Below are 16,302 nucleotides of genomic sequence, written 5' to 3'. Positions count from 1 at the left end.
CGGCAAGGACGGTTTCTGTAACTGGAGGCATAATTAAAGTACGACGGTAACAATTTATCAATGTGAGGGACGAAAAGTAAAGTTGGAGTATAGTCCAGGGACCATTGCTACAATTATGCCTAACTCATTTCATCTGCTCAAGTTATGAAGAATTTAAATCAAAATAATTTGTCTGGCTTTGAAGTAAGCTTATTTATGGATACTATAATAATTATTTTTTATTATAGAGAAATAGTACCAATAAGGTCAACAAATTTAGTAAAGATAAACAACTTTCCAAGTGTTGCAACAAAATTGTTGAATTTCAGAAATGTTTATAGATGGAAAATTCCTCGAATGGAAATAGTATTAATAATGTCACCAAAATTTAAATGGAGTGAATTATATTATGGGATTCAGAACTTCTGCATTTAGCATGTACATTTTTTTTTGCATTTCACTTAATTTTAGTCATGGTAATAATCTATGCATTTTTGCGAGCCCCTTTTCTAAGCTGTAAAACCTAACCTATTGCTTTGCATCATGCTCATATATATACATAAGACTGCCAGTTTCTTCCACCCACAATATCACTTCATATCATATAGTTTTTTATTTTTCAACACATCCGAAATCTCTGCTTTTAAATGGAGAAGCAAACAGCCATAGCCTCTTCTTGTCTCTTCCTTTTATACATCGCCACGTTTACAGGTTAGTGCTACAAAAACAGATATACATGTTCTTGATAATCATAGATTAATTGTAGCCACAAATTATTATTTAGACAAAGAAAAATGTATTTATATTGTCACATTTACTCTTTGTCCCTTTTTGCATTTGATATATAGCGGCAGACCATCATCGTCATAATATGGTTCTGTGAAGTTTTTCGTTTTCGGGGACTCATATGCTAATACTGGAAATACTGGAAAATATGTGTCTGCTTCATGAAAGGAACCTTATGGCATCAATTTTCCGGGAAAATCAGCTGATCGATTTTCAGATAGTCTCGTGCTCACTGATTATGTAGGTTCCTTTTCTCTCTCTTAAGAGTATTTTCCTCAGTCCAAAAATATATGTAAGATTATGAGCGTATGTTTGCCTCTGTAGTTGAATTTTACTTTTTCTAGTATGTTTGCATGTGAAATATTTGACAAGAAATTATTCTTCATATATTCTTTAAGCATGGACAATTCAAATATACATTATATAAATATTTTTAAGTCTATTTGTTTGGGAAAAAAAAACACACAAAAACGAATTTTGACAAGAAAATTAAATATATATCTTTGAATTTACATATTCCCTATTGGAGTAAAAATCATATTTATACCCTCCGGAGGATGTTAAAGAGGATGTTAAATCAAAAATACACCCCTAACTGTGGATGCTCTTACTACTAGATTGGGATTTTGAGTGCATGATTTTGTCTATATTTTAATTTGTAATTGCATTATTATTTGTTTAACCAAATTCTAAAAACAAAAAGAAAACAAGAAAAAAACCAGTATTTTATTTTATGAAATGCCTCTCTGAGATGTTGCAATATATTGCAGCTTCCTTTTTGGGCATAAGATCTCCAGTGCCTTACACACTAAGAAAATTTGTGAAGAAATCAAAACTAGGGTCTGGGATGAACTTTGCATATGGAGGGACAGGTGTTTTTGATACAGTGTTTGGTGGACCAAACTTGACCACCCAAATCGACTTTTTCCAACAGCTGCTTGAACAAAAACTCTATAGTACCATAAACGACGTCGTTAACTCGTCCATTGCTCTCGTATCAGTTGCAGGTAACGACTACGCTGCTTATCTTGGCAACCACACTGAGGTAAGTGGTTAAGCTAACTCTATCTGTTTGTTGACATGCATGCAATGTAGGCAAGTCGGAAAGCCTTTTTTTTTTTTTTCTTTTTCTTTAATAATTTAAGTGAGACGTGTATAACACATGATTTTCTTTAATAGATTCTATAACAGAGTTAGCATTAGCATATGGAGTTAAATCATGGATTTAAAAAAATCGAGATGACATCTCTTAAGTTTTTCTCTAACGTAAGAAAATAAAAAATAATGTATGAGTTCATGTGACATTTCTAAAATTTTACTTAACTATTATTGTACTGCACAATTATCATACCTTCAGGATTTCGCAGTGGTCACTAAATTCATTATTAAGCAGCTTGCTGTGGATCTGGAGCGTATATATGGGTTGGGAGTGGGAAAAATAGCTGTTACAGCAATAGGGCCCCTGGGATGTCTGCCCCGCATGACTTCCTTTCTTTCATATCAGAATTGTAGTGAAGTTGCCAATCTGGTTTCAATTTTCCATAACCAGATTTTGCGTCAAAAAGTTGAAGAGTTGAACAAGGAGACTAAGAAATCTTCATTTGTAATCTTGGATCTTTATAACGCGTCTCTGTCTGCAATTATGCTCCCAAAACACCATCAAGGTAATTAAGTAATCTTGGTCCTTTCTACTAGTATGACTCTTTCGGATATGTCACATTTAGTCATCAACCACTTTTCTAATAGAGGTCGGTACCGACTATGTGGATCCTCCTCATCTGTATGTAAGGTGGTTCAGAAATGTGAACTCATGTATACTACTTGAACTTTTTTTTGGATAGCAGGATATTCGACACTCCAGATTAATCCACTAAAGCCGTGCTGTGTTGGGGTGAGCAATGAATACTCATGCGGGAGTGTGGATGAGAGTGGAGCAAAGAAGTACACTGTATGCGATAAGCCCAAACTTTCTTTCTTTTGGGACACGATTCACCCTTCGCAGAATGGCTGGCATGAAGTTTATTCCGCTATAAAATCTTCTCTTCGTCAATTGTATTTGTGATTTATTGTGTAGTTTAAATATTGGCCCTAGAGGGTTGGTTTACCCAATATATCATAATGATATAAAAGAGACTAATATGTGGTTGGATTTCTTGATAATTTATCAACTTCTTTGCATGAGAGAAGAACAAATAGTGTGATTTTAACCTAGCTAGAATAAGAAGTCAGCAGATAAGATATAGTGATCTATAGAAAAGCTTAATTAGCATCCGCGCTTAATAAATATGCATTCGCATATCTTCCTTGTGTATAAAAATAAAAATAAAAATGAAAACGCATTCGCAACGAGCTACAGTGACAGTCAGAGCTGGCCTTTTTGGGGGTGGGCGAGAGGGTGGCCATGGGCCTCCAATTAAGGGGCCCCAATTTTTTTTAATATTATATATATACTATTGTCCAATTTATTATATATAAAAATAAAAATAAATACATAAACAACACGCAATTAAATTAGGTTTCTTCGTTTCCTCTTCTCAGAAGGTTTCTTCGTTTCCCACGCAAAAACATAAACAACATGTGCTTGAGGAGGGCAATTCCTCTCCTAGTTAGTTTCTCCATGGAAGAACTCTATTTAATCCACCCATATCTTAATAATCCACCACCATATTTTTTCTCCGTTTTCCTCATCTCTCTTCAATCCACCCATTATTTTCAATTTCCCTCATTCTTTTTTTCTCATATCATATTGTGGCTCTAAGAATCAATCTCACACTAAAAAGCTCACAAATTGTCTTTGAAATTGATGGTGACCAAGAGGGGAGGAACATGAGAAATTGAAAAGGTAATCATATTTATAATTTTTTATATTATATATTTGTTCCTATCCATCAAACTATTTTTTCAATTTCTAGATTATACATAGACAATGACTTTGCTAATAAGAGACTTAGACTCTGATTTATAACTGACCAGGTAGGATTATGCTCTATAATTGTTTATCGTAAAATCATTATTCACGTGCTCTGTACGGTACGTAAAATCATTTTATTTGTTGTTTTTTTGCAATTGTATACTAAGGGAAGGGGCCTCATTTAGTTTATCACCTAGGGCCACCCAAAAGTCAGGGCGACCCTAGTGATAGTGTAATGTACTTTCGAATTCCACATTTTCTTAGTTAAGCTAAAATGAAGTATTTCAACATGTCTTAGTGCCCGTTTGACATTGCTTATTTGAGGTGATAAGTGATCTTTTACAAATTTTGAGAAGCCCAGCCCGTTTGGTGAACTATGAGAAAATCACTTATTGTTGAAAATTACTGTGAGAGAAAGCTATAAGTGTAACACCCCGACCCCAAATTTTCCCAAATTTAACCCTTATTTAATTATTTAAGGGTATTTTAGTCATATCTTTAACCGGAGAGAGTTTGGGACCGTGACTTGTATTTTTGGATAGGTCGTACTGAGACGAGTTCATAGACACGTAGTGGGCTCGAATCGGAGTTGTAACGAGAGAAATATGGTCAAAAGAAGCCCAGTGGCACAATCGTAAATATTTCGAAATAGAATTTTTTATAAAATCTGGTTCTCTCTCTCTCTCTCTCTCTCTCTCTCTCTCCCCCCCCCCCCCCCGCGGGGCTCTCTCTCTCCTATCCCTCGTGGGCGACAGCCGGCCACGTTTTGGCCGGGCGTGCTCTCCTCCGGCCACCAATGACGACGGGACCGGGACCAAAATGACCGGGCTGTCGTCCTCTTCCTACCCCAGCCAGCCCCCGCCTCCAACCGCCGCGATTTGGCCGGAATTTGGAGAAAAAGCGGCCGACGTCGCTGGATCTTCACAGCCGCCGATCTCTCTCCTCCGGCCACCAATTCCGTCGACCCAGGTATGGATTTTGAACCTCTCGAGCTGCTCTAGCTGATGTTGGGTAGGATTAGATCGTTCTTAGCGTAGACAACTCGATTTTCGAATTGAAAATCGGCCGAACTTCGGCCGCCCTGATTGGCCATTTCCGGCCACTTTTTGGGGTAGGTCCAAGAACAAAAGTGGCTCCAAATAGGGTGTTATACCTAGGGTAGGAGTTTGGAGCCGTGGTTTTGAGATTTTCCGGCGAAGCGTTATCGCTTTGGGTACCCACGCCCTGCCGGCGCGTGCGGCGGCGCGTGGGCACTGTAGAAAATTAGCACTGTATTCCGATGAGATCCTTAGGTTGTCACGAGTGCGTAGGATTTCGCGGATCTCAATTCGGACGTCGTTTGACTATCGAACGGATATTCGCATATTGCGCGTTATCCGGGTTCGATAGGTTGGGACCGTCGGATGGTCCCAAATTTAATATATGTTAATCTAGGTATTTATAGGATCGTGTAGGAATTCACGGATCGTGAATCGGAGCCCCGGATGTTCCGAAAAATAATTTTAAGTTCATATTTTATATTAACCGTCAGATCGTGAGCAATCCGACTGTCCGATCTGAACCAAACTTGCAGGACAAGTGTCCTATACCTGGTAGAACCCATAGGGACTTCCGGATCGAAAATTGGATGTCGTGGGTTCCGCAGATCCGGTTGACCAGGGTTAGAGTAGTTTGACCCTTGGTTGACCGTGAGTCTCCTGGAGTAATCTCACCTTTCTAAGGGGGATTATCTGGTGCTAGACTATTGTGGAGGGTTACACAATATTAGAATTATTTATATAATTATATATGGTTGTACAAGGGTACAACAGAGTCTAGAATGTCAGTTTGGAGTGTTATACGCTCTACTTTAGGTACCTCCCCGGATGTTGGATTCACTACATGCACCACCAAGTGAAAGTTAGGTCCCACGTGGCGTAGGTTATCCGGCGTTGGGACAGACCCCATACGTGGCGTTGGTTGTACCGGCGTATGGGGAGATTCGTAATATGATGTTCAGGTCTCACGTGGCGTAGGTTATCCGGCGTTGAGACAGGCCCCATACGTGGCGTTGGTTGTACCGGCGTATGGGGAGCTATTGTGATATTGTGTTGAGGTCGCACGTGGCGTAGGTTATCAGGCGTGTCGACAGACCCCATACGTGGCGTTGGTTGTACCGGCGTATGGGGAGACATTGTGATATGATGTTGAGGTCCCGCGTGGCGTAGGTTATCCGGCGTTGGGACAGGCCCCATACGTGGCGTTGGTTGTACCGGCGTATGGGGAGTTATGTGATATGATGTGCAGGTCTCACGTGGCGTAGGTTATCCGGCGTTGAGACAGGGCCCATACGTGGCGTTGGTTGTACCGGCGTATGGGGAGATATAATGATAGTATGGCATGGTCGCACGTGGCGTAGGTTATCCGCGTGTTGACAGGCCCCATACGTGGCGTTGGTTGTACCGGCGTATGGGGAGATTATATGAAATCCAGATAAATGAAATAAGGTATCGCCCAAGTGTGGAATTGGGTTTTAGGGAAGAACTACGTGTGGCTTGATCCGTCAAGGAGGGTACGTAGGCATCCTAAGGTTATTAGGTGCAACCGCAGACTAAATATTAGTCATCTTTGGTATTTGAATTGTTTGATAATCGTTTAAGAATTATTGGAAGGCCGAAGGCCATTTGTGTGAATTGCATGAATTATATTGTGCATGCTGCTAGTTGGGAATATTAAATGCGTTTTCATGCAAGTATAAATTTTGAGAAATGTCCAATTTATAGGGGAGACTCTGCCGAATTTTCGGCAGGAAGTCTCGGTCTTTAGTAAGTGGGCCTGGCATCGGGAGGATGTCGGGAATTCCAAAGGGTTCGCCTCGGGTTTCGGAAAAATTCGGGGCGGATCCTTAAAATAAGGAAAGCAGCTAACGAGATGCTTTCATTTTCTGATTATGCAGGAATCAGTTTCGAAGCGGCGCTAGGTTTAATAATTATGCGGGAATCATTTTCTGATTATGCAGGAATTAGTATCAACAACACTTTTAACAAAAAGTTTACCAAATGCCAAACTGCTTTCTCTTACAGTTGATTTCTCTCACAGCAAATCTAACAACGATTATTTTCACAGCATAGCAATGCTAAACTGGCCCTTATTGAATAGATTAACTGTTCAGTTATTTGATTTCCATACTAGGTTAATATACAATTATATTAATATTTTACAATTTACTAGTATTTTAGGGGACATATCATGCCTATTGATATAATTTATTTATTTTGCCAAAGTTAAGAGGGGATGAGGTTTTCTTAGACACACTGCGAATGTGTCATGGAGGTTCTTTAACCTAAGGAAAGCAGCGTGTAATGACAATGTTAAGGTATCTCAACAAGAACAAGAAAAAGAAAAAAGAAAAGTGAGTAGCATAGCTAAGACCTTAGATAAAGAAAAAAAAAAGACGATTACCACGGGTCTCTTTAACAACCATTCCTAGATTGAATCGAAGATCGGGACCAATAGCATCTATGGTATTATTGAAAGAAGACAAAGGACGGCCAAGGACAAAGAACAGTCTATTTCCTGTGCTATCAAGAATGAAAAGGACGGGAAGGAGCAGAAATTGCGGGATACTGTAGAGATAGAGGGCTATGAGACTAGCATAGCCCCCATCAGACAGTTGAGGGGGTAGCCCATAACTTAGTTTGCTCTCTAGATCATTGATCCTGGAAAGGATTTCCTTCCTTTCCCTTCGTCTATTCTCGTCTCTAGAGGTCTTGACAATACCCTTCTAGAGGAACTGCATAGGCTTATTCATAGGATCGGGTTGACTATACAGACTTGTAAACTTAAATGAGCAGCGTGAAAACTTCACCAAAAGCTTGACCTGGTGTAGCCCACAATTTGCAGGACTATTCCAGTGAGTCCTCCTATGGTGAACAAAAAGATGAACCCTACAGCAAATAACATAGGTCTACTACTTTACAAGTTAATACCCTTTTCATTGGATTAGACGCCGTTGTGATGATGCCTATTTTTCTTAGTTGCAGTATCTTTGTGGTAAAAAGGGGCCACCTGAACAAAGGTATGATTTGGTTATTGAGGCCCATCCAAGTACAGCAGTGTTTTAGGGTTTAGGGCGAGGTACATCATAAATATTTTTACGGTTTAAACCCTAAGCTACATCATATAAATTAAGGAGTGAGCAAAATTGGATTAACAAAAAAAAGACAATAATTTCTAGGCTTTGAAGTAAGTTTATTTATGGTGCGTTTGGATGAGGAAATTTAAAAGTACAAAAGAATTTATAAATGACGGAATTTAAATTGAAGGAAATTAATGTTCTAGAATTTGTAAAGTTTACTGTTTGGGTGACGGATTTAAAATACGGAATTTAGTCTTTATTTGTAAAGGAATCTGTTTTAAAAACTTAATTTCTCTTGGAATTTGAGAAATAACTACTTTTAGATAAAATTTAAATTTGGGATTTATGACCTCCAAATTATTTTTTTTTTCTTTCCACAATTTCTAAATTTTTATGTTTTTTTAATCCAAAACGGGAATTGATTAATGTCAATTTAGAAATTCTGATTTTTATAAAAATTCCAAATTTATTTCCTTCATCCAAACACACTGTTATAGAATGAATGTCAAGAAAATATGAAACGAGAAAAGATACACAAAAAACTTTCCAAGTGCTGCAACGAAATTTTTGGATGTCATAAATGTTTTCCATCTTTTATACAACGGAAAATGAAAATGACACTAAAGTCACCAAAATGAATAAATATTCAAACAAAAAACAAATCCGTTTTTTCTTTTCCTTTTCTAAGCTGTAAAACCTATTGCTATTAAGCAGGGTACATTGTATCATGCCCATATATGTAAGAACGCCAGTGTCTATTTCTTTTCATTTTTTTCTTTCAAGACACCCAAAAATCTCTGCTTTCAAATGGAGAAGCAAACCACCATCGCCTCTTCTTGTCTCTTCCTTTTATACATCGCCACTTTTACAGGTTAGTTCTTCATAACTAAATATATATATGTTCTTGATATCAGCCTTTATATTTTTTTTTAGACAAAAGAAAATTGTATTTATTTGTCCTTTTTATTGCTTTTAATATATAGTGGCAGAAGTTCTTGAAGCCCATCATCACCTTCATCAGCACAACAGTCATGGCTCTGTGAAATTTTTCGTCTTCGGGGACTCGTATGTTGATACTGGGAATATCAGAAAATCTGTGTCTCCTTTATGGAAGGAACCTTATGGGATCACTTTTCCCGGAAAGCCGGCCGGCCGGTTTTCGAATGGTCGTGTCCTCACTGATTATATAGGTTTGTTTCCTTTCTTTCTCAAGAGTATTCTCCTCTTTCCAAAAATTTATGTTAGTTTATGGGTGTAAATGTCATCTTTTCCTCCATTCACTGTAGTTAAGTTCATGGACCAAAGTGCGACAATGAGCAAAATTAGGAGGCAAAGTTCAATTTTGGTTTTTATAGTATGCTAACATGTGAAATATTTGACGTGAATTATTTGTCATTTATTATTTAGATATAAAAAATTTAATTGTGTTAGTAGTACTAGGTTGGGATCTTATTGGCATAACTTTTTTTATTTTTATTTTATTTTATAGAGGAGCATGAATTTTAATTTGCTTGAATTATTGTTTAACCAAATCTTTTTATACAAATGAAAATCTACTCTAAACTAATTGAATTTACGAAAAGGGGATTTGGACTTGACTACAAGGGACCGGACTCACTGCTCTAGTCAACTGACTTAACCCAAGTCTGCATTGTTTAACAAAACTTTAAGATAAAGTAAGAACCAATTTTATTTTATTTGTTCCTCTTTGACGTGTTGCAAAATTGCAGCTTCCTTTTTGGGCATAAGATCTCCGGTGCCTTACGCATTGAGAAAATTTGTGAAGAAATCCAAACTAGAGTCTGGGATGAACTTTGCATTTGGAGGGACAGGTGTTTTCGATACATTGGTCAGTGGACCAAACTTGACCACCCAAATCGACTTTTTCGAACACCTGCTTCAACAAAAAGTCTATGTCAAAAACGACGTCGTTAACTCGTCCATTGCTCTCGTATCAATTGCGGGGAATGACTACGCTGCTCATTTTGGTAAATCAGGCCACGACACAAAGGTAAGTGGTTAATCTAATGGTTTTATTGTCGTAAGTGCGTTTTGGTACAATGTTCTGCTATTTAAATTTTTTGTTTCAATATAATTCTTCAATTCTATTAGCTTGTTCTTGTTTTGTAGTTGTTTATATTACTCTCTTGCATTGGTGTATTAACATTTCTTCTAAGTAACATCTAATATAAAAAGTTATTAACGTAATATGGCTTCAATGTACCACAACCAGATTCTGCTTCAAAAGTTGGAAGAGTTGAATAAGGAGACAAAGAATTCTGCATTTATCGACTTGGATCTCTATAATGCGTTTATGTCTGCAGTAAAGCCCCCAAAACATCATCAAGGTAATAAATCCTTTTTTCGCGAACACTAATTGATACGAGAATACTCATGCGGCAGTGTGGATCAGACTGGTGCAAAGAAGTACATTGTATGCGATAACCCTGATGTTTCTTTCTTTTGGGATATGGTACACCCTTCGCAGAATGGTTGGCATGAAGTTTATGCCACTATAAAACCTTCTCTTCATCAATTGTATTTGTGATTTATAGTGTAGTTTAAACTGTGCCCCTAGACGGTTGGATTGCGTGAGAATATTGATTAATGTTTTCTTTGCATGAGAAGTAGTAATTAACTTCAAACAATAAGATTTTAAGCGAACCTAACTTGAATAAGAAAGAAAGTGACACTATAAAACCTTAATAAATATCCATTCGCAATCCATTGAAGGGGTTCACTAAAGATGAGCTTTTTATTTTATTTCTTTATTCATGCAATTAGATATTTAACAATTTATTAATATTTTAGGGGACATATCATGCCTATTGATCTGAGCTGCACTCTCTCTGTGGTAAGTAAGGAAGGGGCTGCCAGAACAAAGGTTACAAACTCTTAACAACTATCCCACACTAGGCCTTTATACCCTGAAACTACATCTCTGTATAAGAATTCTATGTAACTTAAGAATTCTATGTAATTTTCAAATTTCTTCATCCAAATAGAGGGTACGTAGCAACACCAACAACTCAATCACTCAAAAATCACATTAGAAGGGACGGGTGAAAGGGAGGGGAGAGATGTAAAGGTTCTCCTATTCAACTAGTGTCTTCCAAATTGAAGAACAACAAATACAAAGTTATACAAATTTTCATATACCATCAAGAATTTATGGCCACCGTCTCACTTTCTTGTCAAATATCCCTCCTCCATATGTAGAAATGAAAATCTCAACAAGAAGGGGAAATTGCATCCAAATAAATAAGGTGACTGGAATGCTGGCGAGGAAAATGATTGGAATGACAATCCATAGTCTTTCATGGAGCATAAGGAAAAGAGCAGAACAAAAGGCAACCATCATGAAAGCGATGGAGATCAAGAGTGATGAAAGGCCAATTATCATCTTTGTGGGTAAGGATTTTAGGAAATCGTCTTCTGCATATCGTGATGTAAGGATTCCCAAAAACATCAACACTGAAGTTGTGGAAGAAAAGAGTGATATAGCATCTGAAACTATAAAAACCATAAACATATTTTCATCTAAGAACAAGGGAAAGCCTGTTCCTCCATTGTTTCCACCAGGAACTGTGAAGGCTGCAGCAAACATGATGGTAATAGTGAGAGCGCACCTACAACCGTACAAGAAGTTGCTGTATCTTTCATCCACTTTTCTCCTTCTTCCTTCAATTTATTATGGTTCTGGGTAAATAGTTCATGGGGTCTCATACCCTGATTATTGAAAGCTCCCACTCCCGAGGGTAAAACTACAAGACTTTTCACCTCCTGCATTTCATTAGATTAAACATATAAACCTCAAGTTCGTTGGCCACCTACCCACAAGAGGGCGGGTTTTCTTTTTTCTCATCCTTAGTGTTTTAAATAAGCTCTTAAATTTTCTCTTGTTCGCCTGTTAATATAATAAACGTGAAAAAGGGTTGGGCCTGCAACTTACTTCATATTACCTAGAATTTTAACCTACGTTTCCCAACTTGAAACAAAAGAACATTTTAACCTTATCAAATATGCCTTACAGTATTTCTTGGCATATCAAATATGTGGGCGTGGTGTCACATTTTTAACCTTTGGATGAATTTTATAATACATGTTTAGAATAAAAACAAGTAGATCGTAGCAGAGAAAAACGTTTTCATGAGTCCGAACTGCCTCCTTCCCAAAATCATTCAAATAGACCGCAAAACCTCCCATCCTCTCATCTAGTGTTCCCACCTCACTTTCCATATGGCACCTCAACTACACTAGAAAGCCCTACCATCCTACTACTGCCACTAGTTTCATCGACAACATATCAACCCACAACCACATTTACAAGCTACCACTCCAGCACCTAGCTCTACCACATCTCCCACAACACAACTAGCTCTAAATACAATTAATTTACAAGAAAGATATAGAATGAAGATATCTAACCTTGAACCATTGTCTTTCTCTCTGCATTTGCAAGGCTGCACCTGAAATACGATCAAGTTTTTCTGTTGGAGATAGCATCCCTGCAAGATGTAGCATATCATTTCCAGAAGCATCTGCAAATGTTGCAATAAGATTTCTTTGACCAACCCCATATATGAGGCTATATACTTTTTCCTGGCGACACTCAATTGAATACTGAAATATGTTCCTTCCCATTGAATTGCGTCGCCACAATATATCCGGATCTACTTTACATAAACGAATAATGAACTCAATAATCCCACTTCGTACAGCTCGGAATATTGCTGCATAGACGAGGCACTCTTCCATTTCTTGAGTGCCTAGATGTTTTAACACTTCACCCATGTAATCCAAAATATCTTGGGATCGAGCATGGATCAATTTCATTTCACATATGCGGTTGATTCCTAGGTTGATGTTGGAAAAAATGTTACAACCAGTTTTTGTAGAAATAAAATACGTTGATAGAGTTTAAATAAGTGGATGAGAAAACCAATGTACAAAGACGCCAATAAATAAAGATGGAAAAGAATGTTTGCATATATACCTAAAAGCTTGCGGAGGCTTGAAGAAGGCCCTTGCATGAAACCGAAGACTTCAATGCAAATTCAAAAACCATAAGATAAATATGCCTTGTTTATACAAAGTATGAATGTGCTTTGCTATATGATTCACAGATTCTTATTAAGATTTTAGTTATTGTTTATGAGCATACTAGAACCAATTTCTTTTTGTGGCAAACTATGTCATGATCAACTTCTTATCAAATAGATGTATCATTGAAAACAGTTTGAAAAAAAAATAGATGGGGTTTCAAGATATAGCAAACCTGAGAAACGGATATTTTGGTTGCCCAGTTTCTCTTCTAGATTTTCAACATTGACGTGAACATCATGGATGGCAGGAGGATGTTGTATGTGTATACCTATAAAGAAAAGAGAACAAAGCTCAGTCAATATAATTAATAAATATTTTTTTTGGACATGTAAGATCAATTTCAATAACTATTATCTTTTGTGATAATCTATATATATAAAGCAAAAGGTAGGGAATGATGAAACATTCAAAATACCATAAAATTCCCTTGGTTAATTCAAATATTAAGAATTAAAATTATTAATTAAATGAGGATAATATGGTAAATTCACTTTTTTTCATATTTAAAAAAATAAAATTAAAACACCAAATTAGATTATAGGTCCTACTTTTATGGAACATGACTACCCATGTTTTCTTTTCTTAATTCTAAAAATAAAATAAAAAATAAAAAATAAAAACCAATTGCCACATGCGCGAGCATGTGCTAAAGGGCTAGTAGATGTTAAACAAATAAATGGACCATTATGGTAGGGCCCTCGGTGTAATGTGATCTAGTAATTGAAATCTTTATTTCAAGTAAATTTTAATTTCCTCTTTGAATTTTGACCATAATGGCTTTAGATCCCAAAATTTTAATTCTCTTTGAATTAAGGACAAAAGCATACGTAAGTTTAAATGTTGATAGAAATAGGGGAGGAAGGCCAAAACTTAGGATATTTTTCAACATTGGAAATAAAAATACCACTAGACAAAGTACTAACTAATACTTTTGAATTTTATTTTGATAACTAAAGATAATAACACCTGAAAAATCCTACAAAACATATATATATAAAATTAGTTATTCTCTCATTCGGATGTCCGCACATTAAGACCGTGCAGATGACATTAAGAAAAGCAAGGAAGGGTAGTAGAAAATATATAGCATCCGCATGGTAATAATGTCCAGACGTCTGCATAAGAGAATTTCTGTATATGTAATATCATACCCCTCATATCGAGGATGTACAATAACAGTGTAGATGTGCCTTGGTCGCCGACTTGTATACGAGGGTCGACCAACCTATAGTAATTTAGGGACGTCCGATTTAGACTTTGCTCCATTTCATACCATATATTCTCTTTTCCTTCAAGTTTTTGATGCCATCATTAACAAGATTTGTTCTTTTGGGAATTTCAATGGTAAAAAATCACATGGTCAAAATAATATTTCTAATTAATCTAAATCATTTTAAGTGAAAATATATGTTTTGGAATTTATATTATTTTGAGTTAAAATGCTCAGAAAATTAAATAACAAATGTTTAAATCAAATATAATGCCACAGAAAATTAATGACAAAAAAAGAGTAGGGGTTAACCAGTATTAAACAATTTAAGTTGCAGACTCAAATTCTGAGTCTGCAAGGTTGGAGGAAAAAACTATTTGTGTCTGGGCAATACATGAATAGTTGTATTTTGGAGTGTGAAAATTTAGGTATAGCCCATTTATATTGTTGGATGTAATGACCCGGTCCTAAATAAATATTTAATTATTCATTAAACATGAAAAAAGTCCATTTTTGACCATAGAATATTTTATTTGGTTTTAAGTTGACTTTTTGACCGGGAAGGAATTTGGGGATTTTGACTGTACTGTTGCGTAAAGCACGGCGAGATGAGTCCGTAGACACGTAGTAGGCTCGAATTGGAGTTGTAACGAGAGAGATACGATCAGAATACCCTCGGTGGCATAATCGTAAATATTATAAAAAGTGTTTGATAAAAGTCAGAAAAGCCCTCATCTCTCTCTTTTTCCTTCGCGCGCGCCCTCTCTCTCCTCTCATCGTGACAGCAGCCTCTCTCTTTCTTCGAATCTCCGGCCACCGGCCACGGCTGCGGACGGGACCGGTACCAAAAGGACCGGCTCAGGCCCGGCGTCATGACCTAGCCCTTCCCCGACATCGGCCGCCGCTTCAGCGGCCGAAAAATGTGGTTTTTAGGCTGATGTTCGTTCGAAACTTCGCCGGTTCCGATCTCTCTCCTCTGGCCGCCATTGTTGACGATCAAGGTATGGAAATTCATCCATTCTTCATAATCTAGCTGATGGTTGGGTAGAATTGCATCAATTTTGAGCGTAGGTAGCTTGATTTTCGAATTGGATTTTGGCCAGTTTTGGGATCGCGATTTCGGCCACTTCCGGCCAGTTTTTGGGGTAGGTCCAAGAACAAAAGTAATTCCAAATAGGGTGTTATACCTAGGGTAGGAGTCTTGAGCCGTGGTTTTGAGATTTTCCAGCAATGCGTAATCGCTTTGGACACCCACACGCTGCTGGTGCGTGTGGTGGTGCGTGGGCACCGTAGAAATGGGGCATTGTGTCCCGATGTGATCCCCTTGTTGTCACGAGTGCATAGGTGTGCTCAGATTTCCAATTTGGTTGACGTTCGAACCCCAAACGAATTTCGCCTGTTGTACGTTATCCGGGTTTGATAGGTTTGAACCGTTGGATAGTCTTGAATTTAATATATGTTAATCTAGGCATTTATAGGATCGTGTAGGAATTCACGGATCGGAAATTGGAGCTCCGGATGTTTCGATTTAATAACTTAAAGTTTATGTTTTTCAATAACCGTCTGATTGTGCGATCGTGAGCAATCAGACCGTCCGATCCGAACCAAACTTGTAGGATGTGTATTCTAAACCTTGTAGAACCTATAGGAACTCTCGGATCATAATTTGGAGGTCGTGGACCCTGTGGGCCGTTTGACCAAGTATGGGTAATTTGACCCTTGGTTGACTGTGAGTCTTCCGAGGTAGTTTTACCTTCCTATGAGGATTATAATGACGCTAGGGACGGGTCTTGTGCGTTGTTGAGCTATGTTGACTAGGTTGAGATTTCTAGACTGTTTATTATTATTATAGGAAACTCTTGGTAATAATTGAAATTATGAAATTTATGTTTATGTGCTTGATCGTTGGTTTAAAAATAACATTATTTTTCTGATTAAATTACGTTGCAGTCTACTATAGACTGGTATCACTAAATTGGGATTACCTCTATTATTAGTTTAGAAAATTAAGAGTATGTCAATTTGAAGTGCTATACGCACTATCTTAAGTACCACCCTGTGATTGTCAGATCACCCGTGGCGTAGGATTTTTCGGCGGGATGACAGAGCTCATACGTGGCGTTGGAATTTTCAGCGTATGGGGAAATGATACTATGGTTAGGTCACACGTGGCGTAGGATTTTCTGGCGTGAT

At 37.4% G+C, this 16,302-nt stretch overlaps 3 pseudogenes; 2 read left to right on the top strand and 1 right to left on the bottom strand.

Moving 5' to 3' along the window:
- On the top strand, window positions 593–2,925 carry LOC18787779 (annotated as a pseudogene).
- LOC18787777 lies at window positions 8,444–10,354 on the top strand (annotated as a pseudogene).
- LOC18787806 lies at window positions 10,809–12,496 on the bottom strand (annotated as a pseudogene).

The sequence above is a fragment of the Prunus persica genome, chromosome G2 (genome assembly GCF_000346465.2).
Source record: "Prunus persica cultivar Lovell chromosome G2, Prunus_persica_NCBIv2, whole genome shotgun sequence".
In the NCBI taxonomy this organism is placed as follows: Eukaryota; Viridiplantae; Streptophyta; class Magnoliopsida; order Rosales; family Rosaceae; genus Prunus; species Prunus persica.
Note: the sequence above shows the minus strand (reverse complement) of the source record. Positions and strands in the feature narration are given on the sequence as shown.